The following is a 24,772-nucleotide window of genomic DNA, read 5'->3' as shown; positions in this document are numbered from 1 at the left end:
TCCAGCCTGGGCAACAGAGTGAGACTCCATCTCAAAAAAAAAAAAAAAAAAAAAAGAAGAGAGGAGAGGACACATACATGCAGAGGAGAGGGCCATGTGAAGACAGTCAGAGACTGGAGTGATGCTGTCACAAGCCAGGGAACTCTAAGCTTTCTGGAAGCTGGAAGAGGCAAGGAAGGACACCTACTAACACCTTGATATTGGAAGGGTAAAGGGAAAAGTCTCTGTTGTGTTAAGCCACCCAGCTTGTGGTACTTTATCATAACAGTCCTAGGAAATGAATATGGCCCCTCAGAGCCATCGTGGGAAAGAAGAGTCATTGCTGCTTTCCCGGCTGAGGACACAGAACCAAACGAGAGGACCCATGACTTGTCTACCCCCAAGACAGAGCTGGCTCTCGAACCCTCGTTTTCAGACTCCACACCCAGTATCTTTTCCTCTTGGCCACAAATATCTTCTTTCATACTTGTCAAAGTGCCCTCAGAAAGATTATCTCATTTGAGTCTTCCAGATTTTTAAAATTATAAATGGTATTTACATATTATCCATATTTACAGTTCTCCTATTCCCAAGGCCAAAGCCAGTTTCCACCAAATGCCACATATCCATTTCTTATAAACTCAGTACTCTCCAATTTTCATTGTTTCCCCTTCTTCTGTTTCACCCTGTTTTCTTCTGTAATGAGACTTGCCCTTGTGACTCCTGCTTCCCCTAACTCATTTGCACATTTCAAAGCTCCAGCGTTGCTGCTTTCCCAAAGAGCCTGTCCCCAGATGTGCTATTCCACCTTCTGTTTAACAAGACACCACACATTCCTTCCCTGGAACTATAACTTGCCCACGCCCCTCCCTTCCTCTTTACTTATCTTTTCTCCCACCCAATACCCCCGAGTTGTGGTCAACTGGGTCCAAAGTTCTTAGGCTTAGGAAGCCAGAGGTCAAGGCTCCTGTAGGGCTTGCCCTCCTGTAGAGAGCAGCATGGCTCCTGTGTTATGGTCTCAGAGCCCCACAGCCCCTGACCCAGGAGACAGTCCATCCCCTTTCTGCTCTGTGTGAGCTCCATGGCTGTGGCCTCTCCCCAAGAGCATCAGCATTCAGGCCCAGGCTTCCTTCCACATGCTGCCCTACATTACTTTGCCATTTGTTTTCCCTCTGGATATTCAGCTCCGCACCTAGTTCTCCAACTTTCTTTCTTTAGAGGGTTTCTCTTGTATTTTCATTTACTTTCTCTTGAGCAGAGCCCTCCCTCCCCTCCACCTGGTCACTAATGCCCCAGCCGCCATACACACACTGGCCCAGCTCATGGTCCTTTTCTGCCCGCTCAAAATGAAAGCATGAGAAAAGCCAACACTGTTACATGGTTCTCCATGGTGGGTCACCTCTCCACTCCTGTGGTGGCTACAGGAACCACTAAGTAAAATTTCCCTGTTGTTCCCCAAAGCCTCGTAAGTCCTCAGCTACCACAACCGAGACCCCATCATGGGAGCCATCCCAGCAGTACTGGAGTAATGGAGAGAATCATCCATTAGTTTGTACATTCAGTCATTTACTGATTCATTCAACAAACCACAGGTTATATAAAGTGTCTACAAGTCCAAGCTAATATATAAGGGCACTGCTTATGTGCCAGGTACTGTGCTAGGTTCTGGAGTTGTCAAGGCAACGAGACAAAGTCATTGCCCTCCATGAACTAACAATCTGCAGGGAGCTGTAAAACATGTAAACGTGCCATTCCTGGCCTGGGTTTGAATCCCAGCACTTCTAGCTGCACAACTTTACCCAAGAGGCTTATTCTTTCTGAGCCTCTGGCTCTGCATCTGTAAAATGGACTTTACATTCAGTTTCTTTATCTGCCAACAAGGCAATTAATAATGTCACCAAGGTTTGTAATGCAGGTTCATCTATTTTATAACTCAGTGCATGTAAAACCCTTAACGCAGTGTCTGGCCTCGTAACTGTTAAATTTGATTTTTCTGATTATTGCTATTAGCACAAAAATGGGACCAAGATGAATAATGACATCAGAAACTTCTGCTTCAGCTCTTGCTTCCCCCCCAGTTAGCTCTTCCAAATCTCTCACCCATTCAGTCTGTTTTCTAGTTTTTAAACTTTGTTGGTGCATGGTTCTCCTCTCCAAAGTGTCATCAAGTTGCGTCAGTGGCCTGGCCCAACTCTCATACCTCAGCAGCCCTGCATTTTTGTTTGCTCCCCGAGGGACGATTCTGTGCTCCGTGTTTAGGCCTATCACTGTACTCGCCCCTCCTCTGTAATTTCTAGATCCGGGTCCCCTTGGTCTGCAGTAACCAGATACTGCCTCCATGCCCCCTCCTCTCACTCTTTCCAACCTGCTCTTCACTTCACTTAAATGTAGACTGGATTTTCTCATGACTGAGTGGCAAGACCCAACATTAAGTCAGGTGCTACTTGGGGAAGTTGCTTCATTTTCTTGTGCCTTAAGATCTCTCACCCACACCCCTGGTTTTGGGGAGAAGGATAAGGACGGTGTTTCTAAACATACTGTGTTTCCCATTCAGAGAGGCAGGCGACTGTGTGTGGCTCAACTTGCAGGCTCTAAAGCCAACTGCTTTAGAGTTCAGAGTTCAGACACCAGCTTTGCTTCTTGTCCTTGTAACATGGCACAGGTTACTTCAACTCTGTAATGCCTCAGTTTCCTCATCTGTGAAATGGGGGTAATAACTGTGCATACCTCATAAGTGTGCTTGGAATAATGCCCACTACCATGTTTAAAGTCAGCTGCTGGGACCGGGCACGGTGGCTGACCCCTGTAATCCCAGCACTTTGGGACGCCAAGGCGGGCGGATGACCTGAGGTCGGGAGTTCGAGACCAGCCTGACCAACATGGTGAAACCCCGTCTCCACTAAAAATACAAAAATTAGCAGGGTATGGTGACAAGCACCTGTAATCCCAGCTACTCAGGAGGCCAAGGCAGGAGAATCACTTGAACCCGGGAGACGGAGGTTGCAGTGAGCTGAGATCACACCATTGCACTCCAGCCTGGGCAACAAGAATGAAACTCCACCTCAAAAAAAAAAAAAAAAAAAAAGTCAGCCGTTGTTCTGAGCAGTTATCTTGGGTAGACAGTTGTACCTCAGCAGAGAGTTCTGGTATAAAAATGCAGTTTGAGGGGTTACACATCTTTAGATGATTAAGACAGTGCCCAAGGATCAATCAATCACATGTATGGGATGACAGAGGGAGACGAGTCAAGGAGGAACAGAAAGAAGGACTAGTCAGGGAGGATGGAGGAAACTGGGGATAGTGGGGAGGGCATGAAGATGGGAAAGCGAGCTTTGTTGTTGTTGTTGTTTTAAAAGAGTGATCTGTGCTATAAAATGCTGCAGAGAAGGTCCTGGGAGACTTTTGCCTGCTGTGTGCAGCTCCCTGAAAGTGTCCTTGGGTATCCTTTTCTGTCTGCTTTTCTCATGTGGAATCCACCCATCACTCAGATTCTACACAACCAGAGAGAGCTCAGTCTGATGGAGGAAGCACAAACCCTGCTCCCTTAGAAAGGGGAGGACCAGTGGGTGACGGTAGGGAATTGGATCAAGAACCCACATGGGAGGAGTGCTCATGACCCTGAGAAAGGGCATCTTTGAGATGGGAGAAAGCAGCACTGCATTTACATTTGGCTGGAGGGGTTCCTACTCTGAGCCCCACATTCACTTTTTCAATCTTGCAGGGAAAAGTTATGCCCTGGGTTTAGACATGGAGGTTCATGGAGTGCTGAAGTAGAAGGCTTGAGGGAGGGCACAGTGTCTTCCATGTCCCTTTGGCACATCCTGCAGCATCCCTGTAGTTAACAAGCAATTAGCTCCGTCCTCCCCCTTAATCATGCTCTCTACCCAGCCTGCCTGGCACATGGCGGAGTTCAGCAAGGGCCTGGGCCTCCACCTTCTGCAAGCCAGTGCCTCCACCTCTAGCAAGTGTCGCTGTGAAACACCCCTCCCCTTTGGCTCCTTGGGTTTGTCTTTTCCCTAAAGGGGTTTCTTTGACACCTACTTTAACATGTCCCCCACTCTCTGTCACTCCTAAGAGGATGTGAACTTCTCCCTCCGAATATCTGTCTTACATTTTGCATTTCTTACCGTCAATCTGCCATTTGAACAGACTCTAAAAATCCCTGCAAATCTCATGGCTTTCAAGAAATTCATTTTAGTTACTTATCATAATCTAGGCAGAAAGTGCTATATTTCACTTTATTTTCCACAATCTCTCTTTCCTTATGCTTCAATCCTAGCAATACACATGATTTATTTCATGTTCTGTCCACATCGCATATGGCAGGTAATTAACAAATGGATCTAATGTGCATCTTAAACGCTCTATTCTGATGAACTAATTTGAAAAGTCTCCTCCCCCTTTTTAAAATTTCTTCCAGCTTTGTCATGTTTCCCTCAGATACAGGTAATATCCTACCAAGAATTACCATCCTTGTTTTTGGTACCAGTGTCGTATTCTCATGTGCTTTTGCCCCTTTTCTTTTTAGCTGGAGAGGAAGTAGGCATGCCTATGCCTGTAGCCTAAGACAAAAATTCAGTATTTCTCCTGCTCTATTCATGCTGACCACCTTCCATCCATCCTCCTTTTGCACAGCCCACTTCCACAGGACTCCCTTTCCCCTAGCAAGAGGTCTGAAAAGCCCCAGGTGCAATAGTATCTCATCTGTATCACATGCAGTCTTGGGGCTTAAGCTCTCTCAGGCCTCTCAGGCGACCTGCACTAAATGGTGTTTTGCCCAATCTGGATGATTTTAGTCTTTCAAGGCTTCCTTTGAATTCCCTCTTTTCTTCCCCCTTCAAGTCCACTTTTCTCTCTTATTTCCACCTCTGTATTCCTCTGTCTTGGGGAGCCTTCTTTCTGTTTTAAAATTTATACTCCACTTGTTCCAGAAAGGCTTTGTAGCTACTCACAGGGATGCATAAAGCACGGCAAACCAACAAAGGCCAAGAGGAGGTGAGAAAGAAAAACAAGGAGACTACCATCAAATGGAGCCCTGGGTGAGCTAAAACAGTCGGGGCAGCCCCGGGGCCTTCGTGCGCCACACAGAAGGTAGACCACAAAGTTGGCTCTAAACTTGTGAGGAGACAAAGCAAAACAGGGCCTCTGGTCAGCTGCAGCTCGGTCCTCCTAGAAGGTAAAAACAAACCAGCCTCCCAGAAGAATAACAAATATTCCTGCTGTGAGCCGCAGGCACGGGGGGAGCTGTGGTTTCCATTTTCTTTGGCTCTCCCCTCCTGCGACTTCTCTTTCAGGCTGCTGTAGACTCCAGGCCCTGCTGACTTCCTGCTGCTCTGACTCCTCTCCATCTTCCCCCACCTGTGGGCTCCTCCCCATCTCACAACCCCTGTGTTCTCTCTTCACCTGAAACTCACTTTCTTCCTTTCTCTCCATCTTCTCTGGAAGACTCAGGAGACCTCCCTGCAGCCTCAGGCCTGTGTCACCAACCTCCCTGCCCCTCTCTGTCCACCCAGGACATGGGACACAAAACAGCCTGTCTGGGCTTATCTATTTTCATCAAGATGAATGGGCTCCTGCACTAAGTGTGCAAAGGTGTACCCCTTTCACTCACAAGGTTGCACCTAGTTCTCTTTTTATGGAAGACTCTGAGATGTCCTAATATACTCTTCCTAAAATACTTGTCCTAATAAGGTGCTTCTAACTTCCTAAAGAAAGCCCTAAAAACCTTTCTTGGTATCTGTGACGTGCTGGGCACGTGCTCAGATTGCATTGCCCTTCATTAGTTGTAACTGCAGTGGCTGTGTTTTCCAAACTGAAAATCAGATGCCTAACAAATTGCCTTCATTTAAAATAATCAAATTATAAGAAATTGGTACTGTCCCAGGAAATCCAGGACACATGTCCCCAAATGAAAAGCACCTGGTTAGGGCTAAGCCCTCTGCTTCTCCTTTCTCTCCAATCCAAGCTCAAACGTGGTTACCAGAGGGTGAGGGAGTGTACCCTAGTTCCCACCACCTCCTGGTTCCCAATTTGTTGCTGGAACAAAAAAGTAGCCATTAGCCACACAGGTCCCTGAGCAGTCTTGGTTCTGTTTCCAAATAAAGGCCAAGCTTTCCACCTCCCTAAGGCTCACATCAGAGGCTCCTCTTTCTGGAACCTGGAAGTGGGCAGTGTGCTCCCTGGGCTTATTCTGGGAAAATTGATTGTCCCTGCTACATAGAATGGAGGAAGACTCTCGGGTTATTCTAGAAACCTCAGTGAGCTTATCTCAGAATTCGGATGATCATTCCCACTGATTGGGAATGTGATTGAAGGAGTACATTGTGGTTCTTATTAACACAATATCAATGACTGTCATTCCGCCGCTCTCATTTCCCTTTCTCATCTCCTAGAGCCCTCATAAAAGGCAGCAGGGGCAAGCCAGCCACAGGTGCATTCCTCGCTCTTTCCTTGTCTTCTTGTTCCATTCAGGCCCGAATCTTCAAATTGCTCCAGTCTTCTCCTTCTAAGAGGTGCCACCTGCAGTGGGTCATGCTCCTGGCTGATGCTGCTAGAAAAAGAACTCATCTGTATCACTGGCGGTCTTTCTTTTCCTTCCAGTGTCTCATGGTTTGTGTCCCCAAAAACCTATCCCTGTCCTCCCATCTTGCAGACTGCCTGGTGTGACCACACCAACAGACTGATTCCTGCAGCCTGCTCTGGTCCTCCCTACCCGGGGGTCACAGTGCCTCCTTCCCTTCGCTGCCTTTTAATAAAATCTTAAGACTCTTAAAGTAAACATATTAAGCAAGATCATCCTCATTTGATGTATAGAAAATTTAGGCTTACACATTTCAGCTCAACATTAGAAAGTTTACAATTAGGCTGGGCATGGTGGCTCATGCCTGTAATCCCAGCACTTTGGGAGGCGGAGGCAGGCAGATCACGAGGTCAGTAGTTTGAGACCATCCTGGCCAACATGGTGAAACCCCGTCTCTACTAAAAATACAAAAATTAGCTGGTCGTGGTGGCACGTGCCTATAATCCCATCTACTTGAGAGGTTGAGGCAGGAGAATTGCTTGAACCAGGGAGTCGGAGGTTGCAGTGAACCGAGATGGTGCCACTGCACTCCAGCCTGGTAACAGAATGAGACTCCATCTAAAAAGAAAAAAGAAAAGAAACTTTACAATTAAATCTGTAGAATGGACTACCAGCAAAAGAAGCGAGTATCCCATCAACAGAAAGGACCAAAAAGAGGCTGGATCTTTGGAGGTAGGAACTGCGTAATCTAAGGTGTCATTGATTGTATGACACTATTATTTTAAATACTGGCTGGGCACAGTGGCACACGCTTATAATCCCAGCACTTTGGGAGGCCGAGGTGGGCAGATCACTTGAGGTCAGGAGTTTGAGATCAGCCTGGCCAAATGGCAAAACCCAGTATCTAACAAAACTACGAAAATATTAGCCAAGCATGGTGGTGCACACCTGTAATTCCAGCTACTTGGGAGGCTGAGGCAGGAGAACCACTTTAACCCGGGAGGCAGAGGTCGCAATGAGCCAAGATCATGCCACTGCACTCTAGCCTGGGTGACAGAGCAAGATTCCATCTCAAAAACAAACAAACAAACAAACCTCTAAGAAACAACAACAAAAAAATGCTATCACTTAAACAAAGTGTTTTCACTTAACCTCTCATATTTTGATTGTAAGACATTGCCTGATTTCACAGATGTTAAAGAGTGAAAAAAATGTGCACCTTAGACTTGATGAGATATAATAGTGGACTTTCACAGTCCTTTCCAGATCTAACCTTTTATTACTTCCTTGAGGCTACTAAATGACATATCAGACCCTCCTTTTGCTTGACCTTGAGCTACCCTGTTGGAAAGAAAGTGAATGAAGTTCAACATTGCTTCTAAATTGCTCTGGGATAGCTGTACTAGCTCCATTTCCGGTAAATAGCAACTCTGCTCTCTGTCCCTCTTGCCTGGAAACAGGTAGCTCTTCCTCGTAAGTCAGGGCTTGGCAAACTTTCTCTGTATAGGGTCAGATAGTAAATACTTTCGGCTTTGCAAGCTACACAGCCTCTACCAGACTCTGCTCAATTCTGCTGCAGGAATCATAAAGCAGCCACAGATAATATGTAAACAAATAAATAGGGCTGTGTTCCAGTAAAACATCATTTGTGGACACTGAAATTTGAATTTCACATCATTCTCACTTGATGAAATATTATTCTTCTGACATTTTTCCAACCATGCAAAAATATAAAACACAAAACAATTCTTAGCTTGAGGGCAGCATGAAAGTAGGCAGTGAACTGGATTTAGTCCTTGGACTGTAATTTGCTGACCTCAATCTTAGGCAGTCCGTGGCTACAATAGCAAGTTCTGTTAATTTCAGTATGCCTCAGCCTCCTCAACGGTAATATGGAGATTCTAATAGCACCCTCTCTTGAAGATTTGTCATGTTAATTAGATTAATTAACGCATATAAATCACTTAGGACAGTTCCTGGCACACAGTAGGCACCAATATGTGATAGCTATTGCTGCTGCTGTTGCTGCTGCTGCTATTAATTTCACAATGCTCCCTCCACCTCCATACCTAGTGTCCACCCTTTGGACTGGGCAGCCCAGCTTTCCCTGTAATGAGGAAGCATGTGCTGCCCTCTTCTGGCAGGCAGAGGAATCGTCGCCAGAGCCAGCTGATAGAATTCATTCAAGGCCTGTGGATTCGCAAGGGTCTTTCTATACAAAGGTTCAGTTTTATCTAAGCCAAAGCTTAGAGGGTTCAAACAAGGCTAGGTCTTCTTCAAGGCTCAAAGCCACCTTCCATTATCTGTCCTCCGCACCAAGGGAAGGGCATGTCCACCAGGCCTGATGGATCTACCATAGGAAGTCCCTGGCTGCCCCTCCCAATGGCAACTGCCCCCAAATGCTTCTTTCTTCCTTTCCTCTTCTCCTTCTACAACCTCGAGTCTTTACATTTATGAACTTCCTTGACCTAAAATAAAAAAGTGCTTGAAAGGATTCAGAGCGGCCTGGGAGGGCTGTTAGCCTAGAACTAACAAGCCCCTTATTATCAAAGGCCCTGTGCCTTCCCCCAAGCGTCATGAAAGCCACTGCTGCTGGTGGCGGGGGGGGGGGTAGGTGGGGAGGAGGGTGGGGGGCAGTGAGGTGGGGCATTTTTTCCAGATTCCCAGGATGTGGTGAGCCGCGTTTAAAAGACAGTGTGTATATTTATTATTCCAAACCACTTCAATCATAAAGCGCTTCATGCCTTCTCCCCTTCCTCCGTCCCAGCCCCCAGCCCCCGTGTCACAGTGGCCCTGTCTGGAGGGCCTGGCCATCCAGGGGATGGGTGCAGCACCCCCTTCTCATTCTGCCTTGTGCTCTGCCATGGGCCTGATGAGAAAGCTAAGGCCATGTGTACAAAGCAGCAGGAAAGTGAAACCTAATTACCCGGTAGCATGCTCAGAAACAGAGTCACTTAGGTGGCCGTGGGGCTCCATGTCTACTCTGTTGGAAGCAGTTCTTTTGGAGGACAGTTGGGTCCCAGGAAGACCGCCGCAGAGGCCTGGGAGCCCCACGGTGGGCTGTTATCAGGCTATCTTGATGAAGGCTCCTGGGTGGTCACGCCGACCTCCACAGCAATGCGGATAACATGTGACCATCTCACCACTTCCTCATAAAGCAGCCATTGCTGTCTCCTTTCAAAAATGCCTCTGGTCACAAAGGGACCCTTCAGGCTGCCTTCCTTGGCAACCCCTGTGTGCAAATAGCCAACTAGGGGTATTTTGTTTGTTGGTTTGTTGGGTTAAAGTTTTGCTTTGACTAACATTCTTGCAAGGAAAAACAAATAACCTAGGCTCGGTGGGACCCACCTCGGAGGTCTGGTGGGCTCTGCACTTGCATGTCCTTGTCTCCTCCCTCACGGAGGGTCCTTGAGGCTGAGGGCAGGAGGGAGAGGAGGGGGCAAATGCTTCCTCTGGCCCTTCCCATGAGCTGCCCGAGGGATTCCTCCAGAGGGTCTTTGATTTGGTTCATTATTGATGTGGATGCTTGCAATTTATAATTTAACAAATCTTGCCCCTGAAACGAATCCTTGGGCAGTTGTAAGGAAGGCGGTTGGTGGCGGTGTGGCCTGTTGAACGGGGCAGGCATGGGGAGAAGGGGGTGGGGAGAGCTGGGCCCTGCGTGGGTGGGCGCATTCATTAGTGGAATTTTGCTGTGTGGGCTCCCGGACTGGAGCAGAGCGGAGACCACCAACACCATTCCATGTGGTGGAACTTCCCGCTGTCTGACCAGAATGAGTTCTCCTGGCCTGGCCTGGATGCAGATCAAGACCTGGGGAATAAAGGAACATTAAATAACTGATTCGCACATGAGTTAAATGCTCTTTCACCTCTTCCTACCGTTAGCTACCTCATCCTATGCAACCACACCTCTTGTCTTTGTGCAGTCTACACATAGGAACCAAATACGTTTCTCAGTCTCTCTCTCTTTCTCCACACACACACACACACACACACACTTATGCACTTCGTGTGTGTTCTGATGTTCCTATGTACTGGCAAAGGCCATCACATACCTCCTTAGACAGGCTCATTTCAATTAATCTAAAAGAAAGTGCTTACATGCAAAATTATATTCATGATGGGACACAATATAAGTCTTATAACTTTACCACTAAGCACAGGATATGCAGACCACAGAAGTACAGTAGTGTGTCCATGGGTGTGTGTGTCTACATTTCATTGTGTGTGTGTAGGTTGAAAGTATCACAGCTGGTTTATACAATTACTACATTCATAACCCCTTGTCTGTGGTTAGGACATAGCTTTGAGGAAACTTTTTCCAAGTTTCTGCTGACCTTTAGGGGAGAATAGCTCTGGGTAAGTTAACCTGTAGAATAGATTCCCTCGTTTTTGGTAGAGCTGGGGCTGAAAATGACAAGATGTGAAATCCAGGTGGTGTGCTGAACCTTCTAGCAAAAGCTTCAGCATTTCTCAGCTTTTAAAATCTTTTGCTACCAGCTAGTGTTGCAAAGACATAAGAATTAAAACCAGGGATTAAATCTAGTCTGGTATTCTGACTTTATCAGCAGTTTAGAGAGGATAATTTGTTGGGAAAAAGTTGCTACATGGGACTTTGCCTTTAAAACCCCAGACTTTCTTTCAAATCCTGCTCCAGAGCTGTCTTGCAGTAAGGCACTCCACCCCACCTCAAGCTTGTTTCCAGGCTGAGCCGCAGTAGCCTCGTGAGTTAAGACAGGCACAGTCTTAAGGCTTAAGCATAAAGCAGCACCTCTCTTCATTCCTCTTGTTAGCCAGACCATTTTCTACCTTGTGCATACATTTGAATCCCCTGGGGGTTTTAGGGGAAGAATAACCCCCATAGGTTCTTAGTTGGAAGGGACCCCTGTAACAAAAGACAGATTAACAAGAGGAAAACAAGCAGAAGTTTACTAACATGTATATTTCTATAATGAGGAGTTCTCAAAGAGGTGGCTTTGAATTCTAGTTTCACAGCACCCTCATCAAAGGACAGTAAACTTTTAGAGATGTGACAAGGGAAAAAACACTTTGCTCTAGGGGCAGCAACTTGGGGGGATAGCAAATGAATGGCAGATAAAGGCCAGTTAGCAAAGCTCGTTCAATGTAGATTCCTGCAAGGCCATCTCCAAGAGCATAAGAGTCTTAAGTTGTTTTCAGTGGTTCTCTCTGGTAGAAATGGGGAGGCAAGATACGTTTCGTCTTTGTGAATCTACGTCCTGCTTTTAGACAAACAGAGGGAGGGCTGAGAGCTTTACTGCCACTGTTTCTTCTGAACTGTCTTCATCTCAACAATCCTTCCGATTTTGGGGGTGGCATATCCTGGTTTCCCACTGGGTCTTGTTACGAAGCAGATATTGAGGTAGTGGATCTGGGGTGAGGCCTGAGAGCTCCCAGGCGATTCTGACACTGCTGGTCCAGGGCTGTGCTGTGAGAAACAGGGTTCCTTCCGAGCAGCTGTCTCTATGAGGAAGCGTGCTGGGTGTGCCTCCTTCATCGTTGTCACCCCAGACCCCAGCTCAGCGTCTGACCTAGGGCAGATGGTCCATCAATACTTGTTAAATGAGTGGAAAAAAGTATCCCAAACACTTCAACACGCCTCTACCTTGTCTGTGCCTTTGCTTGGGAGATGATGACGGGGCCTCATCAGAGCTTCAGGCACGTCCTCCAGCCACTTCCTGTCCCGGCTGTGGAACCTCACCTTTTAAATCTGTCCCCATGTTGCAGACTCCCCTATGCTCTGACTGTATTTATTTAAAACTTCCCAGTCCCCATTTAAATCCTATGATGTTCTGCGACTAGCATTGTCTTTGACGTGAGAACATACAATGCTTTTGTAGCCTCTGTTATATGATATCAAGCTTCATGGTGAATAGTCTCACTTAGAACCAATCAATAAAAGAGTGCAGGAACCTTAGCAGCTCCCCTCACTAGGATGGCCAGTGTGTGGTGGGCTTTGCTGAAGTGGAATTTTTCTTTTCACCATTATTTTTATAACCACATTCAAGGGAAATTCTATTTGGTGTTAAAGGTGATACTTCACCAAGAGCCAAAAGAGAAAACACAGAAGGCTAAATTCTAGAGTTTTTTCAGCTAGAAGCCAGAGGTCAAATTATTTTTCTAAGACCCCTGGTGGACAAAGCATTTAATGATCTGGATCACGGTAAATAAAATATGTTTCTCTGGCCGGGAGCGGTGGCTCATGCCTATAATCCCAGCACTTTGGGAAGCCGAGGGGGGCGCGGATCACAAGGTCAGGAGTTCAAGACCAGCCTGGCCAATATGGTGAAACCCCATCTCTACTAAAAATAAAAAAAATAAAAAAAAAATTTAGCCGGGCATGGTGGCAGGCGCCTGTAATCCCAGCTACTCGGGAGGCTGAGGCAGGAGAATGCCATGAACCCAGGAGGTGGAGCTTGCAGTGAGCCGAGATCACACCACTGCATTCCAGCCTGGGCGACAAAGCGAGACTCCATTTCAAAAAAACTATATAATACATATATATATATATATATGTATATGTATATATATGTGTATATGTATGTATATATATATGTGTGTGTGTGTGTATATATATATATTTGTTTCTCTGTGCTAGTGTCTAGAACCTCTTCCCTTCCGGAACATTCTGGGGAGGGAAAGGTTGAGCCACGTGATTTCTCAGACCTCCTGCACTCAGCTCTAACTCTGATGGTCTCATGCCCACTGATGTTTGCAATGATAGTTATCCATGTGCTGTTTCCATTGTGGGGACCCCAAAGATGAGTTTTACTCAACATTTTGCCCAGGTCTGAAACTGCCTCAGTTCTACCTGAGTCATTTGGCAGAGAGGTTGGTGCTAACCTATGCTTCTCTCTTGGCTCTGATAACAAAGTGGCTGGGACTCTGTGGGAGGGTATCTCAGGCCAAACTAACCCAATCCCTTCATCCATCCTCAGAAGACCAAGGGCTACTATTATACAAAGAAAGGGAACTGTTGTTCCTCTACAGATTTAAAGCTTGTTACATAAGTATATACACAGAGTCACACGATTTTAGGGTCCTTCATCTTTCCTCAAACCCCACTGAACAGCTTATTCTTTCAACAAATACTTATTCAGTACCATACGCTGTACAAGGTGCTAGAATAAAAGTGGAATAATGAGGCTGAGCATGATGGCTTATGCCTGTAATCCCAGCACTTTGGGAGGTCAAGGCAGGTGGATTACGAGGTCAGGAGTTCAAGACCAACCTGGCCAATATGGTGAAACCCAGTCTGTACTAAAAATACAAAAATTAGCCGGGCGTGGTGGCACTCACCTGTAGTCCCAGCTACTTGGGAGGCTGAGGCAGGAGAATTGCTTGAACCAGGGAGGCGGAGGTTGCAGTGAACTGAGATCGCACCACTGCATTCCAGCCTGGGTGACAGAGTGAGACTCTATTTCCAAAAAAAAAAAAGTGGAATAATGACATATTGACATATTGGCAATAGCTATGTATATTGGCAAATGTTGTGTTTGGCTGTTTGTAATAGAAGCCTGACTACAGTGGCTAAAGCAAATATGTATTTTATTAGCAAAACCTATATAGCATTTTACTATAAGCCATGCCCTGTTCTAAGCACTCTTGATAAATGTTTACTTCTTAAGAGGAATTTGCTTTTCTCACATAACAAGAAGTCCAGAGAGTAGAGAGTTCCAGGCAAATGTAGTTGCTGAAAGAAGTTGAGAATTGAGCTGCTGCTTAGAGCTCCTAATTCTCCATCTTTAGTGTGTGACTTTCATTCTTGTTTCACAGGATGGTTGCTCCTCCCCACACATCGCATCCACATTCCAGACAATGCCAGCTGCATCTATCTTATCTTTTCCGGAAGCCCATTGATTAATTTCTACCGATATCTCATTAGCCAGAACTTGGTTATTTGGCTTTCTGTAGCTGAAATTCTGGGAATCTAGGAAGATGAGTATTTTTGATAGGGCACATTGCTGCCCTGAAAATACATATATATGGACTCTGTCTTCTACTAGTAACAAATAAAAGGAGACTGAATTCTTGTATATTTAATTCTTGTATATTCACTTTCAAGTTAAGGTGATTTTTTTTCTCTCTCTGGTGAAAATACCTGTCCTAGCCATTGCCAAAAAAGGACACACTATTTTAAATTCTCCTTTGGTGTTGGAAAAATCTGAGTCATTCACCCCCTACTAGATTTCAGGAAACAGAAGTATAAAATTGCACATTTAATTTGCTACACACTTCAAACTTCAGGAGATGCAAGACTCATGTAGTAAAAGCTGTGCAACTCAAACATCCAGTGGGTAGCTTCTCCCCACAAACTGTAATTTTTGTTGGGGCACATTAGGGTATCCAGGGAACTGCTCTGAGCAAGGGGGAGGGAGGTCCAGGTGAACTTGTAGCATATCTGGGGAATTCTGTGTAAGTATCAGTCACCCCCAACCTTTAAGGTTGCCCCATTTCACATCTGTTATGATGAAGGCTTTCGGCTGGGGGACTGTGGTTCTGGCTGTAGAGTCAGAATGAAAGGAACAGCTGAATATCCCTGTTCATGTCAGCATTTCAGGGCAGAGGATGAGTCAAGCACGATGTTTACTGAGCAGGGCCAGAGGCAAGAGCCACTTTTTTCTTGCAGCTCTAAGAATTTTTTGTTGCTTTTTTTGTATGCTTTGTTTCTCATACATCAGCATCATCACACATTGCACATACACGTTGTACATAACAACTGCTGACAGCATGCCGGGCACTGTACTAAGCCCTCTGCAGGTGATGACTCAATTATTGCTCCCAGCAACCCTCTAAGGTATGCCATGTAATGATCTCCACTTTGCAGAGAAGGAAACAAGCACAGGTTAAGCAACCTGCCCAAGCTAGTATGTGTCAGAGCCGGGACCCCAGCCCAGGCAGCTGGTCCCATGATCTGTGCTCTTGACTTGCGTATATTAACATTTAATATAATCCACTATTTAATATGTATTGGTGCTGAATTAAACAAGAGTGTGTCATTTAGGAAATGGTGATCAAATCAGTTCACGATCCGATGAATACTCAATGAATGACTACCATGTGTATTTCCTTAAATATACTCAACAATTCCCACCTTCCCCATCAGGGTCCTCACCCAGCAATCCATGTGGGGAAAGGGGCACAAAGTTGGCTCACAGTGGGCACCGAATAGATGCCTGTTTAACAAATGAAAGAATGGGCAACTGGAAGAGAATTTGTAGGATATTCACAGAATCACCAAATCCAGTAATTATTTCAATCTAGCATTGCAGTGGCACAGAGGCAGTTTTTAAGTTTGTGAATGGCTCTTATGTAAAAGATGTGGCTATTTGAGGATGAAACAAGACAAAATGTGGTGAACGTATTTCAGCCTAAGTGTTCTGGGAGAGGGAGAATTGAGAAAATCTCTAGGTCTAAACGCTGGAACGGATGACTGATAAAGTTAGAATCTCTCTTAACCAGCTTATTCCAAGTTTGTGAGCATCAGCATTAAACCTAATCTATGGCCTGATACTTAAAAATAACCTGTTATAAAGTAACCATAAAAAAACTCACAGATTTCAGCCTGATTCATTTGGCCACATAAACTACAATCAGCATTAATAGCTTCCGTCAGCATTTATGCCATACTTTCTATTACCACGATGGGTTTTACAATCATTTATGAGTTTCTGGAAAGTCTAATAGAAAACACACGTACATGTTCTCTGTGGAAAATGCACAATAGATTTTTGGGGAGTTTTTTGTTTGTTTGTTTGTTTGTTTGCTCAGGGATAGGCCAGAAGGTGTCGCCACTGCCCCACGGCTAAAGGCTGGGCCGGGTTCCCTAACCAGAACTCCCCTGATGGCTCCTGAGCTCGCTAGCTCTGCAGCTTCCTCCCACATTCAGTCAGCCTCTCTCTCTCTCTCTCTCTCTCTCTCTCTCTCTCTCTCTCTCTGTCTCTCTCTCTCTTCCTCCCTTCTCTTGTTGATAAATAAACATTCAGGCAGCTTACATGCTACAGACGAGTACACAAAAGGAAACTTAATTCGAAGACCTAAGTGATAATCTTTCTCTTCAAATCTACTGTGGCTTTTAAGAGGTTTAGAAAATTATTTGGATCTGGAATCCCTACCTCCCTTCATACTTTAAGAAAATATTATACTAAAGGCATGCTAAAGTTGTCCTAAATATTTACCCTGCTGGTGTTTTAAACATAGCCAAATACTGGCCAAAGTCTCTTGCCTTTAAAAAAAAATATGCATTTTGTCATTGTACTAATACTTCTGAACATATGCCAAATATAAGGGTGATTTGTGGAGCTGTATTAAATAAAAAGATGCTTCTTTATGTGAATCCTCTATAGAGCTTGGGGAAGCAGCTATATGGAGAATCTGTGTCTTCCTTAAGAAAGTTTCTGAATTCCTTGGAAATACATCAGAAAACACCCCATTCTCCCCATCACAGAGGAGGGTGGGCAACCAACAGTGTCCTATATCCCAACCCACTATAATTGTAAGACTTAAACCCTATCTTTCAAATAAAGAATCATTTACTGGCCTCTTACTGGAAAGAACCATAGGAGCTTGTCATTTAATTCATCCTCCCCTCTGAGGCTGAAATTCTTTCTAGAACAAACAAATAATACCCGTGACACCACGTGCTGCAGTGCTGCACACTCTCTGTAGCCTGGCTGACGCCACACGAGGGAACAGTGGGGAATCTGTTGAAGTTGCCATTGCATTTTGCTTTCTCATAAACTGCTGTTTGTCTTTCCGCCTTTCCTGTTTTTAGCAGTGCCTAGAAACGGAGACCTGGGAATTGCCTCCCCTATGTGAGCCCCTGGGTTGTTCACAGCCAAGGCCCATTTGACAACATCCTCCTCTCTGGCTATGAGGCCAAGTCCAGTGTTCTTGGTCCAGTGCCAAAGGTGGACATGAACTCTCTAAACTGTCAAACTAAGAAAATGTGACACACCCATGTGGCCTGGAGAGAGCAAAGCCAAACCCAAAGAGATGCTTGCAGGCAACTTTAGATCCCTAACATGTTAGGAAAGGCAAGAGCGAGCTTCATCCTGCCAGCTCTCGAGGATTCTCCTTGGACCTAGAACATGCTAGGATGTTCAGATAAACTTCACTTCAGACACTAACTTCTGCCTTGAGCTGACCTCTTCTCTCATCTTTCTCTCGGTGTCTTCTTCCCCTTCATCCTCTCATAAACCCAAGTTCTATAGCTGTAATAATAATAATAGCAATTAACTTCAATCAAGTCGCACTCTGCACCAGACACTAGATGATGTGAACCTGTGAACAAGTATAACTGAGGATTCAAACCCATATCTCTTCTGGCAGAGTGAATGTGCCGCTCTGCTACTGTGTTTGTTATCAGAAGCCATGGCTCCCCAACATACTCGACCCAGATTCTCTGTTTCTTCCTCGATGAAACCGGTGGCATGCAAACATAGCCAGAGGGCCCAGGCACAGCAGAGAGCGTCCCATCAGACCTGATAGAAAGCCCCCTTCCCATCTTCTAAAACCTTGCTGCCATTTCTGACTTCATGTGGTCTAAGAACCTGGTGTAGACATTGTTTAAAAGACAAAGGGACCTGAAGATCAGCGCCCCCTTACCTGCCATGTGTCCTAGAAAGGTCACTGTGGATGAGAAAACCGCAGTTTCCACCTGCTTTATAATTTTGCCTTTGTGTCATTCATACTCATATAACCTAACTGTAACTGGGCCACTGTTCTCTCTCTTTAAAGACTTTGGCAACTGAGAAAAAAGCTACATGACTCATTTCTAAAACCTGAAAGATGAATGCAGATCTTTATGTAAAGTTTTCTGATGGGGAAGGGGATTGGTCACACTGCCCATCACAGAGCTGAACATCCTCAAAATTCCCTTAGAATATCTTTGTGTCTTCTCAAAATTGAGCTCGTTATAGCAGCATCTACATTTCTGCCTGCTTGGCCTGCACCTGCCCTTTTCCTCACCCTCCCAATCCTCCCGGGCCCTGCTGGGGCTCCTGCATCCTGCTTGCTCTTGGATCTTTGGGCCTAGTCCATCTGACCTGTCTCAGCGTCTCCTCCTCTTGTCCTAGCTGCCTGTGGAAAGAAAGGCTTCTTCTTCCAACAGATGAGTAAGTGGTGATATTCTTCTTATTATTATTTTTTGTTTCCATCACGTTACCATTCACGTTTTAAACTATCAAATGTCAACAAGTGTGGCCATCTTTGTATTTTCTCTTCAAAAATATGTGATGGCCAGAGAAATCTCCATCCGCCATGGTCTTCCTCAAACCACCACTGTACTTTTTTTGCACCCTTTGGTTATATCAACATGATCTCAAATGAGAAGATGAAAAGTAAAAACTTCGTTCAGTGCTCCAGGTATTTCTCAATATCTGGATATTTCTTTCCTCCTAGGAGAAATCCATTTGGATTTCTCACTTTTCGACCAGATGTTTCATTGTCACACAGCCCATGTGACAGCATTGGCCCCTAGTACAGGCAGAGTTGAAAAGTGATGTGATGGGTCACGGTTGCCCCTCTACTCAGAGAAAACTCCTTCTAGACCTCATCACGGTTGCTGAAAGTACTAAGAATTATATCTGAAATCAAGCATTGGTAGCAGAACACAAATATATTACCAAATTAATTGGAAGGTAAGGCATGGGGCAGTCATGAAGGGAGCCCCATCCTCTTTTGTCAGAGGAATGAGAACACTTTGCAGCACCTGTCAGGCCATGTGAATACCCAAGGAGTGATGGGACAGTCCTTGCACCCAGAAGTGGCCTTACAGAGTGGAAGGAGTTTACGTTTTAGCATCTAACAGCCCTGTGCTTAAATCCTGGGCTTTGCACCTAAATTATAATGGGGCTAATAGATTGAACATTTTTTTCTCTCTGCCACTCTGAGTACGTGATTCTAATCTGCCCTAGGCATTCATTGGCCTCAGAGAGATTAGGATTTCTGTAAAAGGAATTCTAAGAGAGAAAGAAGAATTCAATATTCAGCTTCTGATCTTCAAAATAGCATTTTCAACAAGACAGTAGACTTTTACCCAACCTATTGTCTTAAGATGTTCTAAACTCTTTTATTTCTCAATTTTTACCCATCAAAAACCCTGCCTGGAGGCCTCGACTCACAGAGTAGAAACAGTTGTACTGGCTATGCAGCGAGGCCACAAGGCTTTCTGCTCTATGATTGATGGGCTATTTGACCTAGGAAAACTAAAAGAAAAGCCCACCCTTCCTAGCACAGGGGAGCTGGGGATGAAGAAGAAAGGAGAGGCGGGGGTGGGTCAGGGAGCTAGAGGATGTTAAGAGCTCCATGTGGTGCTTTGCTTGGGTATCCTTCCGGATTGTGGAGGGAGGCAAGCAGCCCATCTGTAACCCCCACCCAGCATCCCCATAGTTATTCTGGAAGGAAGCAAACGGAAGAAATGCAGAACCTGTATTTGCTTTCCAAAGCCTTCCACCCATAGATTCCAGAACCCCCATCTCCCCAGTGCTGTGAGGTCACAGGGGCCTAGTCCCTGACTCCCAGCCCCCCTGACTCAGGAAGGAGAGCAAGGAGGGGCGGGTTCTCTGGGAAACTGAGCATTTCAATGCAAAAGAGACAGAATTCTCTAGAGGGACTATTTAGATTATTACATCAGACTAGGTTATAATCCAAAATGGACGAAATTAAAGTTTTTGTTGTTTTTCCACCACCCAGAGGTTAGGAGCTTGTAAGGAAGACCATAGCAGTTGAAAACAAAACAAGGCACATTTCCATTGTATATCCCAGGAGTAGTTTGAATGGTTTAAGGACCAGCTATATGTGTGCTTGCATAAGCGTATGTGCCCTGGGTAAGTCTAAGACTCAGTTTCTTCATCTGTTGAATGAGGGTGAATAATATTTTCCATCTCAATAGCCTCATTGTGTGTTTAAATGGTGGCTGCATAAACATCCCTAGCTCAGTGCAGGAATTCAGTGAGTGTATTTCCTTGCTGGTGCTAAGGTACAGAACTAGGGCAATAAAAGGAACAAGATAGGGCAGAGGCTACTCGGCCCAGGCCAGTGCCTAATAACCACAACCTCTTTCTCCATGGAGAGTTGAACAGACACCCATCTAATCTACAGACAATGGTCACAGGTGGGTTCCTGGTTTTTATTTTGCTGCAACACACATACAAGAGAAAAACCATATATGAGAAGTTGAGCGTGCAGCCACCTGGGCCCACAGAGCTGTTCTCGTTCTTTCAAAGACCACCTTTGATACCTGCTCCTCTCCATGTGAATTTGGAGCCCCAGGGGTCGGCTTTGCCTTATGCTCATCAGGATCTGTGCTGCACTGAGCTCGCCAGCAAACCAGGGCTGAGCTGTGCCTGCAAGAACTTGTTGGAGGCTGGGATAGAGTCTTGGCTCCCCAGTCCCCATTCAGCCTCCATGCCCTGGTAAGAATATATTATTTTCTTAGCTCAAATTGCTGTTTCCAAGTCATTATTTCTCTACGACGAGAAAACAATATTGGGTCTTATGTAATATCAACCTCAATGAATCTGGAAGTGATCATGGAATGGGTGGATTTTTTTTCCTCCTTAAAAAAGAGAAAAATAAATCTAAGATTGTTTGCATATGGCTCAGAATATTTATGAACTATTCCCCTTGTTTCCTCGTCACATATTTTACCCAGTGCATTTGTGTGTGGTACAGAATAAATCTTTATGGGGAGCAGAGGCGGAGAGGGGAAGAAAGCAGTTAAAACACTGGGTATCTATCAAGTCCCTGGGATGTTAGTGATCCTGCGTCTTGGGTGCCCCAACCCTAGGCTCACTTGCTGTAGTTGGAGGGATACCCCATCTAGCTACTCAGAGTAATTATTTGGAGTGAGGGTTTCAAATACAAACACAAGGAATTAACATCTTTTTGTTGCTCTAGTTTTTTTCACATCCTCCTTGTTCTTACCAGAGCAGAAAGTTCAAATAGTTTCATGACCTGAGTACCATCAGCCAAAAGAGATGATTAAATTCTATGGATGGCAGATTGAGCCAGGATCAGAGGAATGGGTTGGCAGGTAGGAGGAAAAGAATTGGTAGAGCGTATAGTGGGTACTGCCATTTGCTATCCGATAATATGGTAGTGTTTTAGCACACAGGCATGTTGTGTCTATTTTGCTATGGGTGTGCCTTTCAACACAGCTTATCACCAAGGAGCATCCCAAGGGAGTATAAGGAATAGGGCTTTGGCTGTATACTAAATAAGTAAGGGAAGCAAATCTCCACGCTATTGATTTTCCTCTCCAGGGAGTTGGCCACAAATTTGGAGATTCTTAAAATCACCCATTCTCCACTGCACCTTGGGATTTTCAGGAATATATTGGCCAAGAGTATGGGGCAAGGAACAGAGAACAGGAGGACCCCACATTTGGTAAGGCAATAGCAACAGCTACAATTAATTGATGTCCTCGTATAGGCCAGGCACTGTATTAAGTGCTTTCCCTGCATTATCTGAGTTAACCCCAGCAGTGGTCTTAACAGGGTGAAGGATCCCTAGTCCCGTTATTGAGATGAGAAAGCAGAAACTCAGTGAAGTAGAGGTACTTGTCCAAGGTCACATGTAAGTGCCAGGATCAACGACATTTGTGGGATTTATGAAGCCTTAAGGCAATACAATAAGTACCAATACGGAATTCTTGAAATCAGATCCAAGGGCTTGGAAGGGACCCAGGAAAGTAAGAGACCTTGAAGCTTAAGGCTCAGCAGCTTCCCAGTGAATCCACCCTGGGCAGTCTTGAGATTTAAACACAGGTTAGCCCCAGGCCATGCTGTCCTTTCCCTGTTGCCTTGTCTCCTCTTTCTCTACCATGGTTGTCACCAACTGCAGCCTTCACATTCCTGGTCAAAAATACACAAACCCAAGTGAGGAGACTGATACACAGAGGGTGCCTTCCAGAATGTGCTGACTTAGAAAGCTCCATGGAATGTTGCAGTTGCAACATAAATCAACAGTGATTCCGGTCACCAGACTTGATGCCTTCCATCTCAAGGAATTACCGGAGGGATATATAGAACTATCTTCCCAAGGAACTTCAATCACTGCTCTAGGTTTTTCACCAAATTTCACGATATTTTCCAGACCTGGTGACATGGGCACAGACTTGTGCAGCAGCCCACTCAGGTCTCCAGGACCATTTGAGATTAGAACCTGCAATGTCTCATCTCCTATCGTATGACTCTTTCCCTCAGATGATATTAGTTGGTCAAATTTTGACAGGCCCAGTATTTGATTCTTCCTTTCTTCATTATAATCAAGATTTTGCTGTAATCTCCAGAAATGAAAGGGGTAGAGGGATTTGAGCAAGCAAACAAATAAATCACAAGTGCTTCAGGGAGAAAAGCATAATAAGCATTGTTTAGTACCCACCCTCTGCCATTGCCTTTGAATAGCCTTGCAATCCCATCACAGTCTAGACAATTATTAAGGAATATACTGCATTTTCCCAGCCCTGCTTACTCTATTCTCCCAAACTGGAAACACAAAGCAGATGATGAAGTAGTTCAAATGCCACACCAGGGAGAAGAAAGTATTGAGAAACTATGCCCAACCTCCAGGCGGTTTTCAAACATTCCAGTAAGTGTTCAATTGATTTATCTTGGGCTGGTGTCATTCCATTGTCTCAAACAAAAGGCCTTCTATGAAAAGACAAAAAGTGGGTTATGAGAGGAGTGGCTAACAAGGCACACTTGGGAAAATCTGAACAAGAGTACAGCCCTCTTGGCTTTGCCTCCAGAAGGCAGTGTCCCCCTTGTATCTACTGGAATGAACAGCAGGATCCACTTCCATTATCTCAGTGTCAGGCTCTAAACCAGAGTCTGGAAAAACAGCTGCTGGGGATGGGGCTGATGACACAGGTGCAGTGACTGATGCCCTGGTCAGCCATCTCCTCCATGTTTGTCCTTTGAGCTCAAGTAGAAAGTTTCTATGGTAGTGTCCTCTGATTAGAATGGACTATGAGATTCTGGGCAAAATGATTTTCAGTGATGATGGCTTCCCACAGTTGTTCTTTTGGGTATTTTGTCTGCTTTTGTGTCTAAATAAATTATGTGACAGATAATTATTTGAGCACGACTTTAAAAGCCTTCTCCCATGTTATCTTCCTTTGGGTGTTCATTCTTTGAGTCATAATCATGACAGCTTTCTTGCAGCTGGGGGTTGCACATTTGTGGTGGAGCCCTTCCATTTGAGATAGCAGTGATTTTTAGAACAAGCTTCCCTAGAGTAAACCCAATTGTTCTTCCCTGGTACCCATCACTTCTCTGGGGATGACATCAAAAAGGGCTGTTCTATTCCCCCCTGTCATGTCCCCCTGAAGGCCTTGTCCCCAACTCTTCTCGGGTTAGGTTAGCTATAGTTAATGCTTCCACAATATCTGATGCATATCTCTGTCCTGGAACTTCTACATAGTTTATATTTACCCATTTAATAGCCTTTTCTTCCTAAAAATGTAATATGTAGGTTGATGTGGAATATTAGCAAATTATAGATAACCAAAACTTTTTTAAAAAATGGGTAGTATTGGCCAGGCGTGGTGGCTCACACCTGTAATCCCAGCACTTTGGGAGGCCAAGCAAGGCTGATCATGAGGTCAGGAGATCAAGACCATCTGGGCCAATATGGTGAAACTCTGTCTCTACTAAAAATACAAAAATTAGCTGGGTGCAGTGGCTCGTGCCTGTAATCCCGGCTACTTGGGAGGCTGAGGCAGGAGAATCATTTGAACCAGGGAGTTGGAGGTTGCAGTGAGCCCAGATCACGCCACTGCACTCCAGCCTAGTGACAGAGTGAGACTCTGTCTCATAAATAAATAAATAAATAAATTGGCTAGTATTATTGCACTTACTGCAACCTCTGCCTCCTGGGTTCAAGCAATTCTCCTGCCTCAGCCTACCGAGTAGCTGGGACTATAGGCGTGTGCCACCATGCCCAGCTAATTTTTGTATTTTTAGTAGAGACGGAGTTTCACCATATTGGCTAGGGTGGTTTCAGTCTCTTAATCTTGTGATCTGCCTGCCTCGGCCTCCCAAAGTGCTGGGGTTACAGGAGTGAGCCACCACACCCAGCCTATATTTCTATATTTATGTATTTTTTTCAAAGCAAAAGATTAGCTAGTGTTTATTGTTTGGTTAGGGTTTGCCTTTTCAGGCTATTTAGTACACTTCTACTGCATTGTGTTAATGGTTTCCAAGTATTCTGCAGTGCGTGGGGAGCTGGCAATGTGATGAGGGGGACAGG

General features: G+C 45.1%; 1 protein-coding gene across 9 annotated transcripts in view; it reads left to right on the top strand.

Annotated features, from left to right (window-relative positions):
* Positions 1–24,772, top strand: part of CLIC5 (chloride intracellular channel 5) — a 229,525-nt gene that overhangs the window by 190,792 nt on the left and 13,961 nt on the right. The gene's annotated exons all lie outside the window — the stretch shown is intronic.

The sequence above is a fragment of the Symphalangus syndactylus genome, chromosome 23 (assembly GCF_028878055.3).
Source record: "Symphalangus syndactylus isolate Jambi chromosome 23, NHGRI_mSymSyn1-v2.1_pri, whole genome shotgun sequence".
In the NCBI taxonomy this organism is placed as follows: domain Eukaryota; kingdom Metazoa; phylum Chordata; class Mammalia; order Primates; family Hylobatidae; genus Symphalangus; species Symphalangus syndactylus.
The sequence above is the reverse complement of the archived record's forward strand: the minus strand, read 5'-3'. Positions and strand labels throughout refer to the sequence as shown.